General features: G+C 43.8%; 1 long non-coding RNA gene across 1 annotated transcript; it reads right to left on the bottom strand.

Annotated features, from left to right (window-relative positions):
* Positions 1–1,564: 1,564 nt before the first annotated feature.
* Positions 1,565–9,841, bottom strand: LOC133227435 (uncharacterized). Its single transcript, XR_009729820.1, has 3 exons — positions 9,622–9,841; positions 3,171–3,262; positions 1,565–2,101 (listed from the first exon to the last, which is right to left on the bottom strand). It is a non-coding gene; the product is annotated as an uncharacterized LOC133227435 (long non-coding RNA).
* Between the last annotated feature and the right edge of the window lie 3,300 nt (positions 9,842–13,141).

Genomic DNA, 13,141 nt, shown 5'->3' with positions numbered 1-13,141 from the left:
CTTTAACTTCCCATTGTAAGTCCATGGAGTAAAGTTCACCGGTCGCCATTGATTTCTTCACCACCATTGATCAATTGATGGGTTGAACTTAGGTCTGTGAGTTAATGAATCCTCGATATGAAAATAGTGTGGACACGACTGAAGGGACTTAGCAGCAGCAGCACAGCTGCTAAAGCGAAAAGTGGCCTTGTTTTGAGTGGCGATAGACTATTATTATTGCTTGCAAAGTCTCATGTTGAGAGAGTTTGTATCCTGTGGCAGGTGATGAGACAAGCAGTGTGCTGAATTTTGAGAAGTGCTTTGAGAGTGCGGTGTATGCCAGGACTTCTTTAGTCCTGCGTTTGTAGTGTCAGCTCCAAATTGGCACTTGCCATTTGGCCCTTGGCATTTGCCCTCTACCTCCACGAGGATTAAATCCTGTGCTGCTGCAGGGGCTGACTTGCAACACCCCTGGGAGGGAGCTCAGGGTGGAGAGCAGACATGAGGCACTCTGTGCTCTGGAAAACTGGCAGAACATGTCGTCAGATAGATATTTTCAGGAGCTGATTTTATGAGCCCAAATAGTATAGCTCCTCATATCCAGGAGTACACTGAGATCCTGCATGATGACATCTACTCTTCGTGACTAGCAGAAACCTTCTGCAAAAAATTAAGGCTTGATTGCATGTACTCTCCCTTCACCAAAAGTCACATATATACTCACCTTCCTTGCTACCTGCTCGAAGCAGCTTCTTGGAACTGTCTGAGATGCTGTCTCCTGGGCTCTAGTCCTCATTTTGCCCCAGTAAAACTGAACTCACAACCCCCACATCGTGCGTTTTTTAAAGTCAGCAATAACAGTAAAAAAAAAAAAAAAAAACAGATTCTCATGACTGCCCTCATGGAGTTTACATTCTAAAGGGCTTTAGTTTAAACTACAAAATAATACTGTGAGGTGGGAAGTCCTATTATTTCAATTTTGGAAATTTATTTAAAATACAATAGGAAAGTGCATGAACCATTTCTACACAGATCAACAGAGTCTCACTAGCTGAACATACCTGTGAACCTGCACCCAGAACAAGAGACAGGATGCACCACCTCTCTGATTCCCTCCCACCCCAGGTCACTGCCAAGGTCCACTCCCAGGATAAGCGCAATTTTGACTTCTAACAGCATAGGTCAGTTTTGCCTGGTTTTATTTTGTGATGGCTGTAGTGCATACGTGCTCAGTCATGTCTGACTCTTTGCAACTCCATGGACTGTAGCCTGCCAGGCCCATCTGTCCAGGGGATTTTCCAGGCAAGAATATTGGAAACGGGTTGCCATTTCCTGCTCCAGGGAATCTTCCCAACCCAAGGATCGCACCCTCAACTCTTGTGTCTCCTGTGTTGAGCAGGCAGATTCTTAATCAATTGCACCACCTGAGAAGCCCGGTTTTATCCTACATTTTGAAATCCCAGAGTATTTTTTTTAATATCTGGCTTCTTTCATTTAACACTGTGCTTGTGAGATTCACCCTGGTCTGGGGCTATAGTGAATTACTCCTTCCCTGAGTAGTTTTCCACTTTGCTAATGTGACACGGATTACCTACCCATTCTACTCTTCCTGTACATCTAAGTGACTTCCAATTAAGGTATAAAGATGGCCTCTGCTTATTTTGATTATTTTTTAATTTGAACAGTTTCAAAGATAACATTCCCCACTAGATTCTACCATCAACATTTTATTATACTTATAAAATCATGTCTTTATTCATCTATCCGCCTGTCCTTTTTTGACACATTGAAAAGTAAATGGTATTTGTGTGTGCTCCTCTAAAAAATAAAGCAAATATATCCTTAATTCTACTCAGCAGTTTTGCAGATTATTTTTTGACTTGAAATTTACAAAGAAATGTAGAAATTTTAGGTGTACATTCTGAGTCTTGGGCAAGGCAAATATTGTGTACCTCAAACCCTGAACGAAAGAGCATCTCGAAATGTGGAGGATGGAGGTTGTTGAAGAGCGAACATCTGCATGCTGACAGCAAGGCTACGAATCATGGTGGGTTTTCACTCAAAAGCCGCCTGCATGTGAGGGAAGCAGAGGGCTGCTGCCTGTCCAGGAGGTCATCACCTACTTTAGAGCAGAGAGGACACACGTGGCATTGAGAGGGCTTGTAGGAAAGTGGCCATGGAGCAGAGAGAGTCTCAGAGAAAGTAACAGTAGGGGGAGACACTGAGTAACCTATGTCTTTAATAACATTGCTAACTTTGGCCACCTCATAAGAAGAGTTGACTCATTGGAAAAGACCCTGATGCTGGGGGGAATTGGGGGCAGGAGGAGAAGGGGACGACAGAGGATGAGATGGCTGGATGGCATCACCGACTCGATGGACATGAGTTTGGGTGAACTCCAGGAGTTGGTGATGGACAGGGAGGCCTGGCATGCTGCAGTCCATAGGGTCGCAAAGAGTCGGACATGACTGGGTGCCTGAACTTGAACTGACTGAACTGAACATAACATAAAAGTCACTGGACTATTCTTTGAACGTACCTCACTAAGGATCAGTCACGACTACTGACAACAGGAAGAGCCTGTTTCTAATATGCCTACGATGCTCGGCAGGTTGAAGCTTAATGATGCTTTGGCAAAGGAAAGGCAAATGTTAGATCAAATTCTGTTTTGTTCTCATTTAGGTGCGTGTGTGTGGGTGCTGAGTGGCTTCAGTCATGTCCAACTCTTTGCGACACCATAGACTACAGAATCTATCCACGGGATTTTCCAGGCAAGAATACTGGAGTGAGTTGCCATACCCTCCTCCAGAGGATCTCTCCCATCCAGGGCTCAAACCCATGTCTCTTATGCCTCCTCATTCGGGTAATTGAAAATAAACCACAAGTATACCAAATATAAAAGTTATCTGTAGCAATGGTAGAATGTTATTCATAGAATAAAACTCTACCCTCTAAGACTTGTTTCTGAAGTAGGCTTTTGCAAAATTGGAGGGAAAAAAAAGGGTCCATACTTTATGTGAGATGAAGAAGCACTATTTTAGATAGGCCCCCATAAGTATTCCTAGAAATAAGCAAGTTTTTGGACTATTTCTTTCTTCCTTTACGTAGGCCAAAATATTTTACACATAGCAACAAATACATATACGATCAAATAAAAATTGTAAATAAATACTTATCTGCACTATTTTTACCTCTGATTAAGAAGTCATAAGTAAAGTACTTTCATCGGAGTTCTCCCTCTTCATTGAAAGCAGAACTACAGTAGATTATCATTCTTTCTTGACTGAGTGAACAATATAAAAATTAAAATAAAGCCTGTTAGCAAGCCTAGCTACTAGCAACAAGCTACCCAAAAGGCAGTATTTTCTTAATCAGTAAAGATTCTTAAATGTCTTAGTCTTTAATTGTTATAAACAAAAATTGGATGTTATACAGACAATAAAACTTCAAAACAAATCCCTTGCCTACTGAGAAAAGTTCAATAATTTTCAGTACAGAATGCACAATGTCAGTTTCTTGCTTTCAAGCATAAAGTCAAAAAACAGTATGGATAATAAACTGTGTTCAGTTCAGTTCTGTCGCACAGTCATGTTGGACTCTGCGACCCCACGGACTGCAGCATGTCAGATTTCCCTGTCCATCACCAAACCCCAGAGTTTGCTCAAACTCATTTCCATCGAGTTGGTGATGCCATCCAACCATCTCATCCTCTGTCGTCCCCTTCTCCTCCTGCCTTCGATCTTTCCCAGCATAAGGGTCTTTTCCAATAGTCAGTTCTTCTCATCAGGTGATCAAAGTATTGGTGTTTCAGCTTCAGCATCAGTTCCTCCAATGAATATTCAGGACTAATTTCCTTTAGGATGGACTGGTTGGATCTCCTTGCAGTCCAATGGACTCTCAAGAGTCTTCTCCAACACCACAGTCAAAAGCATCAATTCTTTGGTACTCAGCTTTCTTTTTTGGTGTGTGTGATTTTAGGATTTTTTTAAAAATTTATTTTAATTAGAGGCTAATTACTTCAAGAAAATTAGAGATACCAAGGGAACATTTCATGCAAAGGTGGGCTCGATAAAGGACAGAAATGGTATGGACCTAACAGAAGCAGAAGATATTAAGAAGAGATGGCAAGAATACACAGAAGAACTGTACAAAAAAGATCTTCATGACCCAGATAATCAGGATGGTGTGATCACTGACCTAGAGCCAGACATCCTGGAATGTGAAGTCAAGTGGGCCTTAGAAAGCATCACTACGAACAAAGCTGTAGTGGAGGTGATAGAATTCCAGTGGAGCTATTCCAAATCCTGAAAGATGATGCTGTGAAAGTGCTGCACTCAATATGCCAGCAAATTTGGAAAACTCAGCAGTGGCCACAGGACTGGAAAAGGTCAGTTTTCATCCCAATCGCAAAGAAAGGCAATGCCAAAGAATGCTCAAACTACCGCACAATTGCACTCATCTCACATGCTAGTAAAGTAATGCTCAAAATTCTCCAAGCCAGGCTTCAGCAATATTTGAACCGTGAACTTCCAGATGTTCAAGCTGGTTTTAGAAAAGGCAGAGGAACCAGAGATCAAATTGCCAACATCCACTGGATCATGGAAAAAGCAAGAGAGTTCCAGAAAAACATCTATTTCTGCTTTATTGACTATGCCAAAGCCTTTGACTGTGTGGATCACAATAAACTGTGGAAAATTCTGAAAGAGATCGGAATACCAGACCACCTGACCTGCCTCTTGAGAAATTTGTATGTAGGTCAGGAAGCAACAGTTAGAACTGGACATGGAACAACAGACTGGTTCCAAATAGGAAAAGGAGTACATCAAGGCTGTATATTGTCACCCTGCTTATTTAACTTATATGCAGAGTACATCATGAGAAATGCTGGACTGGAAGAAACACAAGCTGGAATCAAGATTGCCGGGAGAAATATCAATAACCTCAGATATGCAGATGACACCACCCTTATGGCAGAAAGTGAAGAGGAACTCAAAAGCCTCTTGATGAAAGTGAAAGTGGAGAGTGAAAAAGTTGGCTGAAAGCTCAACATTCAGAAAACGAAGATCATGGCATCCGGTCCCATCACTTCATGGCAAATAGATGGGGAAACAGTGTCAGACTTTATTTTTTGGGGCTCCAAAATCACTACAGATGGTGACTGCAGCCATGAAATTAAAAGACGCTTACTCCTTAGAAGGAAAGTTATGACCAACCTAGATAGCATATTCAAAAGCAGAGACATTACTTTGCCAACAAAGGTTCGTCTAGTCAAGGCTATGGTTTTTCCAGTGGTCATGTATGGATGTGAGAGTTGGACTGTGAAGAAGGCTGAGCACCGAAGAATTGATGCTTTTGAACTGTGGTGTTGGAGAAGACTCTTGAGAGTCCCTTGGACTGCAAGGAGATCCAACCAGTCCATTCTGAAGGAGATCAGGCCTGGGATTTCTTTGGAAGGAATGATGCTAAAGCTGAAACGCCAGTACTTTGGCCACCTCATGCGAAGAGTTGACTCATTGGAAAAGACTCTGATGCTGGGAGGGATTGGGGGCAGGAGGAGAAGGGGACGACAGAGGATGAGATGGCTGGATGGCATCACTGACTTGATGGACGTGGGTCTGAGTGAACTCCGGGAGTTGGTGATGGACAGGGAGGCCTGGCGTGCTGCGATTCATGGTGTCGCATTGAGTGGGACACGACTGAGTGACTGAACTGAACTGAACTGAATTACTTTACAATATTGTATTGATTTTGCCATACATGTTTCTTTATGGTCCATCTCTCACATCCAAACATTACTACTGGAAAAACCATAGCTTTGACTAGACGGATCTTTGTTGGCAAAATAATAATGTCTCTGCTTTTTAATATGCTGTCTACGTTGGTCATAGCTTTTCTTCTAAGGAGTAAGCGTCTTTTAATTCCATGGCTGCAGTCACCATCTGCAGTGATTTTGGAGCCCCCAAAAATAAAGTCTGTCACTGTTTCCATTGTTTCCCCATCTATTTGCCATGAAGTGATGGGACCAGATGCCATGATCTTTGTTTTTTGAATGTTGAGTTTTAAGCCAGCCTTTTCACTCTCTTCTTTCACTCTCATTGAGAGGCTCTTTAGTTCCTCTTCAATTTCTGCCATAAGGGTGGTGTCATCTGCATATCTGAGGTTCTTGATATTCCTCCCAGCAATCTTGATTCCAGCTGTGCTTCATCCAGCCCAGCATTTCACATGATGTACTCTGCATATAAGTTAAATAAGCAGGGTGACAATATACAGCCTTGATGTACTCCTTTCCCAATTTTTAATCAGTCCGTTGTTCCATGTTCAGTTCTAACTGTTGCTTCTTGACCTGCATACAGATTTCTCAAGAGGCAGATAAGGTGGTCTGGTATTCCCATCTCTTGAAGAATTTTCCACAGTTTGTTGTGATCCACACAGCCAAAAGATTTGGTGTAGTAAAAAAGGCAGAAATAGATGTTTTTCTGGAACTCTCTTGCTTTTTCCATGATCCAGTGGATGTTGGCAATTTGATCTCTGGTTCTCTGCCTTTTCTAAATCCAGCTTGAACATCTGGAATTTCATGGTTCATGAACTGTTGAAGGTTGGCCTGGGGAATTTTGAGCTTTACTTTGCTAGTGTGTGAGATGAGTGCAACTGTGCAGTAGTTTGAGCATTCTTTGGCATTGCCTTTCTTTGGGATTGGGATGAAAACTGACCTTTTCCAGTCCTGTGGCTAGTGCTGTGTTTTCCAAATTTGCTGGCATATTGAGGGCAGAACTTTAACAGCATCATCTTTCAGGATTTGAAATAGCTCAACTGGAATTCCATCACCTCCACTAGCTTTGTTCATAGTGATGCTTCCTAAGGCCCACTTGACCTCAATTAGGAATGCATAGATAAAAATTTCGAAGAATGTAAAAGTATGGGTTTTATTTGCAAAAATCATAGGTTGTAACATTATGTATGTATATATTTAAAACTAAATTAATAATGTCACTCTAGTGTCATCATGGCATCTACTGAAATTTTGGGTTAATTACAGGTAACAAGATAGTGAATTTGAAATTCACCTAACTTCACCAGTAATAAACTCACCCAACACAGAAGTATATTGGAAATAATACATTCATAGTTTTTCTTTAATATAGTGTAATCTTTATTCTGGGATTCCCTGGTGGCTCAGTGGTAAAGAATCTGCCTGCCAATGCAGGAGACCTGGGTTCAATCCCTGGGTCGGGAATTCCCATGGAGAAGGGAAAGGCTACCAACTCCAGTATTCTTTCCTGAAGAATTTCATGGACAGAGGAGCCTGGCAGGCTACAGACCATGTGGCCACAAAGAGTCTGTTACAACTGAGTGACTAACATACTCGAGATACACCTGCAAACTGCATCTCAAGTCTAACCACTCTTCACACCCTCCACTGCTGTGGTCAAAATAGTCAAACGTGGTCACCTCTAATCCAGACTAGGGTTTCCCAGGTGTTACACTGGCAAAGGATTTGACTGCCAATACAGGAGACTCAAGAGACTCGGGTTCCATCCCTGAGTCGGGAAGATCCCCTAGAGGAGGAAATGGCAACCATGGTTCCCTGGAAAATTTCACAGACAAAGGAGTCTGGTGGTCTACAGTCCATGGTATGGCAAAGAGTCAGACAAGAGTGAGCACATCTCACACACACACACACACACACAACTCAGACTAAGGAGACAGCCTCCTATCTGGTCTCTCTGCTTCCCTGGCTTTATAAATTAAAAAGGTAAGGCCTTAAAGAATATGATTTGTTAAAATTAAATTTTGAAATGCAATTTGAATTTTTATAAAACACTGATTTTCTTCTCTCAGGACGTTCTGGGTCCAGTACAGGGGAGGGAAAGTTGAGTCACCTGGAAGGCAGACAGCCTCCTGGCAGGAGTGCCCCTGGGCTGACCCTGCAGTGGACACGACGCACCAGGAACGGGGCCTCTGAACGAACTGCACGGTGGTGCCTGGAGCCAAGAACACAGACAAGAAAAGCAAGACGAAAAAGAGGTTGGAAGAGGAAGAAAGGAATTCAACAATATGAAAAATGACGGTGATGGCTCATAGTTGAATATTTTGTCTCAGGCACTGTCAGAGTCCTGTATCTTAGGTCATTTCATGCAGCCAGCACTTAAGTTGTTTATTACGGCCATGATTGGAGATATCCTGAACTGCAGAAACTTTAGTTCTGGTACTGTTTATTTGAGTTTTCCAAAAGTAGCTTTTGGAGATTTTGAACCCTGAAATTCAGGAATCAAGGTAAAACTTCATTGTCTCATCTTGAGAAGATTGTGAGTTCAAATCAAAGAACTTCCATTTGATGATGGTGACAATTTACATATTTGCTGAGATATACATATACACATGCCATGGTATCTTTTACACATTGACTTGGGGATAGAACTGGATTAATTTACCCTGATTCTAGATCCTAATTTAGCCTGTAATTATCATTTATGAAAGAATCAGGACTTACAATTGTCCAGTGAATCTCATGCACACATTTTGATTCCAAACACAGTCTTTGAATATTTTTTTACAAATATGTCTTGTGAAAGACTCTCCACTAATTCTGATTAGTAGCTGCACAGCTATTATTCACACACACCTCCTCCCCCACCAAAAAAAAAAATCTGGACTTAGAAAATGTCCTTGACTTTGTATGATGTTCAAAGCTGAAGAATAGTTTGGAGTAAGAATGAGTTAACTTTTCTCTTTAATTTGGCCATTATCTATGGAGTCAAAGGAAGTTTCAGTTATGACTTTCTCATTAAAATGAAAATCTTTCAAAAGATTGGGGACACGTAATTTAGCAGATTTGAATTATAAACATTACTTAGATGTATATTTGGGGGCTGCAAAGGTGTTTTAGTTTGTCTATTTCCTTTTTTAAGGCATGACAAAATGTAGTACTATTCTTTTCTTCCTTAAGTAAAAGTGCTAGTCACTCAGTTGTGTCCCAACTCTGTGACCTCATGGACTGTAGCCAGCCAGGCTCTTCTGTCCATGGGATTCTTCAGGCAAGAATACTGGAGTGGGCTGCCATTTACTTCCCTAGAGGATCTTTCCCACCTCCAGAGATTGCTCCTTCCCACCTTCCCGCCAAGGATGGAACTCCTGTCTCTAGCCTTGCAGGCAGATTCTTTACTGTCTGGAGCTTCCCTGATAGCTTAGTTGGTAAAGAATCATCCTGCAATGCAGGAGACCCCCTGGAGAAGGGAAAGGCTCCAGCATTCTTGAGCTTCCCTGGTGGCTCAGCTGGTAAAGAATCTGCCTGCAATGTGGGAGACCTGGGTTCGATCCCTGGGTTGGGAAGATCCCCTGCAGAAGGGAAAGGCTACCCACTCCAGTATTCTGGCCTGGAGAGTCCATGGGGTCGCAAAGAGTCGATCAGGACTGAGCGACTTTCACTTCACTTTACTGTCGAAGCCACCAGGGAGCTGAAAGTTTAATTGACTAATCCAGAAGAAGAGCACACGTGCAAACAGGATGCTCAAGTGCTCCGTGAAGTGGCTGAGGGACAGGGCGGGCCGGGACGCCGCCTTCTTTGCCCTGGGACCTCTCTGCCCGGCCCGCGGCCTTGGCTCTGGCGGGCTTCTCTCCCAGCAGCAGCGCCCCGCCCCCCACCTGGGTGCCAGGTCGCCACCGAGGCCTCCGGGTCCGCCGGGATGCTCCGAGCGGCCTCCGAAGGAAGGCACCGCGTCCCCTCGAGGAGCTGCAGGGATCTAGAGAGAATTCGCCCCTTCTCGAATCGCCGAGTCCCAGGAAGATAGCCAGGCCAAGAGACTCTCAAACTGCAAGGAGGAGCTAATGGCGCAGGGGCATCGCCCAGTTTAAAATTCCCGCCTCCACCAATGGGCACGCCCGGTACCGCCCACCTTCGCGCGAAGCCAATCAACCAGCAGCAGCGCCAGCCAATGAGGAGACGGCGCCTTATTTAAACTTGGCGCGTTGCTTTCCTTGAGGAGGCAGCGAGGGCAGCGGGGTCTCCGAGGCCTCTGAGGGCCGGGGCTTAGGTTCGGAATTCGCTTTTCGGTTTTGTGAACAGGTTCAGATCAGATCAGTCGCTCAGTCGTGTCCCACTCTTTGCGACCCCATGAATCGCAGCACACCAGGCCTCCCTGTCCATCACCAACTCCCGGAGTTCACTCAGACCCACGTCCATCAAGTCAGTGATGCCATCCAGCCATCTCATCCTCTGTCGTCCCCTTCTCCTCCTGCCCCCAATCCCTCCCAGCATCAGAGTCTTTTCCAATGAGTCAACTCTTCGCATGAGGTGGCCAAAGTACTGGAGTTTCAGCTTTAGCATCATTCCTTCCAAAGAAATCCCAGGCCTGATCTCCTTCAGAATGGACTGGTTGGATCTCCTTGCAGTCCAAGGGACTCTCAAGAGTCTTCTCCAACACCACAGTTCAAAAGCATCAATTCTTCGGTGCTCAGCCTTCTTCACAGTCCAACTCTCACATCCATACATGACCACTGGAAAAACCATAGCCTTGACTAGACGAACCTTTGTTGGCAAAGTAATGTCTCTGCTTTTGAATATGCTATCTAGGTTGGTCATAACTTTCCTTCCAAGGAGTAAGTGTCTTTTAATTTCATGGCTGCAGTCACCATCTGTAGTGATTTTGGAGCCCCCCAAAATAAAGTCTGACACTGTTTCCACTGTTTCCCCATCTATTTGCCATGAAGTGATGGGACCGGATGCCATGATCTTCGTTTTCTGAATGTTGAGCTTTAAGCCAACTTTTTCACTCTCCACTTTCACTTTCATCAAGAGGCTTTTGAGTTCCTCTTCACTTTCTGCCATAAGGGTGGTGTCATCTGCATATCTGAGGTTATTGATATTTCTCCCGGCAATCTTGATTCCAGCTTGTGTTTCTTCCAGTCCAGCATTTCTCATGATGTACTCTGAATATAAGTTAAATAAACAGAGTGACAATATACAGCCTTGACGTACTCCTTTTCCTATTTGGAACCAGTCTGTTGTTCCATGTCCAGTTCTAACTGTTGCTTCCTGGCCTGCATACAAATTTCTCAAGAGGCAGGTCAGGTGGTCTGGTATTCCCATCTCTTTCAGAATTTTCTACAGTTTATTGTGATCCACGCAGTCAAAGGCTTTGGCATAGTCGATAAAGCAGAAATAGATGTTTTTCTGGAACTCTCTTGCTTTTTCCATGATCCAGTGGATGTTGGCAATTTGATCTCTGGTTCCTCTGCCTTTTCTGAAACCAGCTTGAACATCCGGAAGTTCACGGTTCAAATATTGCTGAAGCCTGGCTTGGAGAATTTTGAGCATTACTTTACTAGCATGTGAGATGAGTGCAATTGTGCGGTAGTTTGAGCATTCTTTGGCATTGCCTTTCTTTGCGATTGGGATGAAAACTGACCTTTTCCAGTCCTGTGGCCACTGCTGAGTTTTCCAAATTGCTGGCATATTGAGTGCAGCACTTTCACAGCATCATCTTTCAGGATTTGGAATAGCTCAACTGGAATTCCATCACTTCCACTAGCTTTGTTCGTAGTGATGCTTCCTAAGGCCTACCTGACTTCACATTCCAGGATGTCTGGTGAACAGGTTGGTTGATGGTAAAGCATCTGCCTACTACGTGAGAGACCGGGGTTCAATCCCTGGGTGGGGAAGATCTCCTGGAGAAGGAAATGGCAACCCACTCCAGTACTCTTGCCTGAAAAATCCCATGGACGGAGGAGCCTGTAGGGTACAGTCCATGGAGTCGCAAAGAATTGGACACGACTGAGCGACTTCACTTTGGTTGAAGTGAAGAGAGTCACAGCACTTCCTCCGGAAATGCAGCTGTCTTGGAGGTTGCCGGCATAGTCATTCCCTCACAGTACTTTGAGGGAGATCAATGTACTCGCCCGGGATCCCTCCGCCACTTCCTGGGCCCAAAAGGGAGAAAATGAGGAAAATGGAAATTAAATGTACAGTTAGTGCGAACGTGCTGATGTCAGTGCGTGGTGTCGGTACAGTGGTTCAGTAATTTACCTGCTGGTTCTTACCTCGGGATTCTGGGAGCAAAACCAGGTAAACAAACAAAACCCGAGATTCCCAGTAATTCATAAGCGGTGGTCTTTACGGGCATGGCCCTCAACAGATAACTTCTCGGTTTTCATTTAAATTGTATATATCTGATAGTAATGATTGTAGCCTACATGTTACTCTCTGCCAGGGGTTGTGTTAAGCCCTGCACGTGTTTATCTCCACCTTCCCTTCCACCCTTGGAGAAGAGACCGTTATTCGCGATTCACAGAAGAGCAAGGCCGGCGTCCAGCCAGCTGGGAGTGGCGAGGCCAGGAGGGACACCGGCGGTTCGGCTTCTTTTGCTGTCCCTGCTGCTCGCGCTTCCTCTAAAGACATGAGGAGACTAAAAAATAACCTGTGGATGTGCGTACAGCCACACAGAATACATGAAAAGAAAACTCCCTGAATGGAAAACCAAAATGAGGAAAGTGAGATAGGAAATTGTATTCACTGACACCCAATTTGACCTGATGTTGAACCCTGTTAGCTTAACAACACTTACCCAAAAATTTTTATAGAGGTGTTTTTGAATCCCTTAGGACTGATTCACAATGAGAACACTCTATGCTAAGTCGCTTCAGTCGTGTCCGACTCTTTGTGACCCTATGGACCAGAGCCCGCCAGGCTCCTCTGTCCATGGGATTGTCCAGGTGAGAATACTGGAGTGGGTTGCCATTTCCTTCTCCAGGGGATTTTCCTGACCCAGGGATCTAACCTGTGTTGCCTGCTTTGGCAGGCGGATTCTTTACCACTAGTGCCACCTGGACAATACTTACTCAAAAATGTTTATAAAGGTATTTTTGAATCCCTTAGGATTGATTCTCAATGAGAACACTATAATTTTTAAGCAAAATGTTAATGTGAACGATGATACTTTCTAATACACTAAATTTATGTTTATTATTTCATAGTGCAATGCTATTCATCACATTAACATTGCAAATATAAGCCCTCTTAAGCTCAAGTCACTGCAATGTTTGTTTCAACTCTTTATAACAGGCTAGGAACCAACCACCTACTTCTGGCCTGTGGTTTACTTTAAACTCTTTCTATGATGGATGAGATGGTATTGTCCTCTCTGGAGTAGATGTATTTTCTGAGTCT

The sequence above is a fragment of the Bos javanicus genome, chromosome 16 (assembly GCF_032452875.1).
Source record: "Bos javanicus breed banteng chromosome 16, ARS-OSU_banteng_1.0, whole genome shotgun sequence".
NCBI classification, from domain to species: Eukaryota; Metazoa; Chordata; class Mammalia; order Artiodactyla; family Bovidae; genus Bos; species Bos javanicus.
Note: the sequence above shows the minus strand (reverse complement) of the source record. Positions and strands in the feature narration are given on the sequence as shown.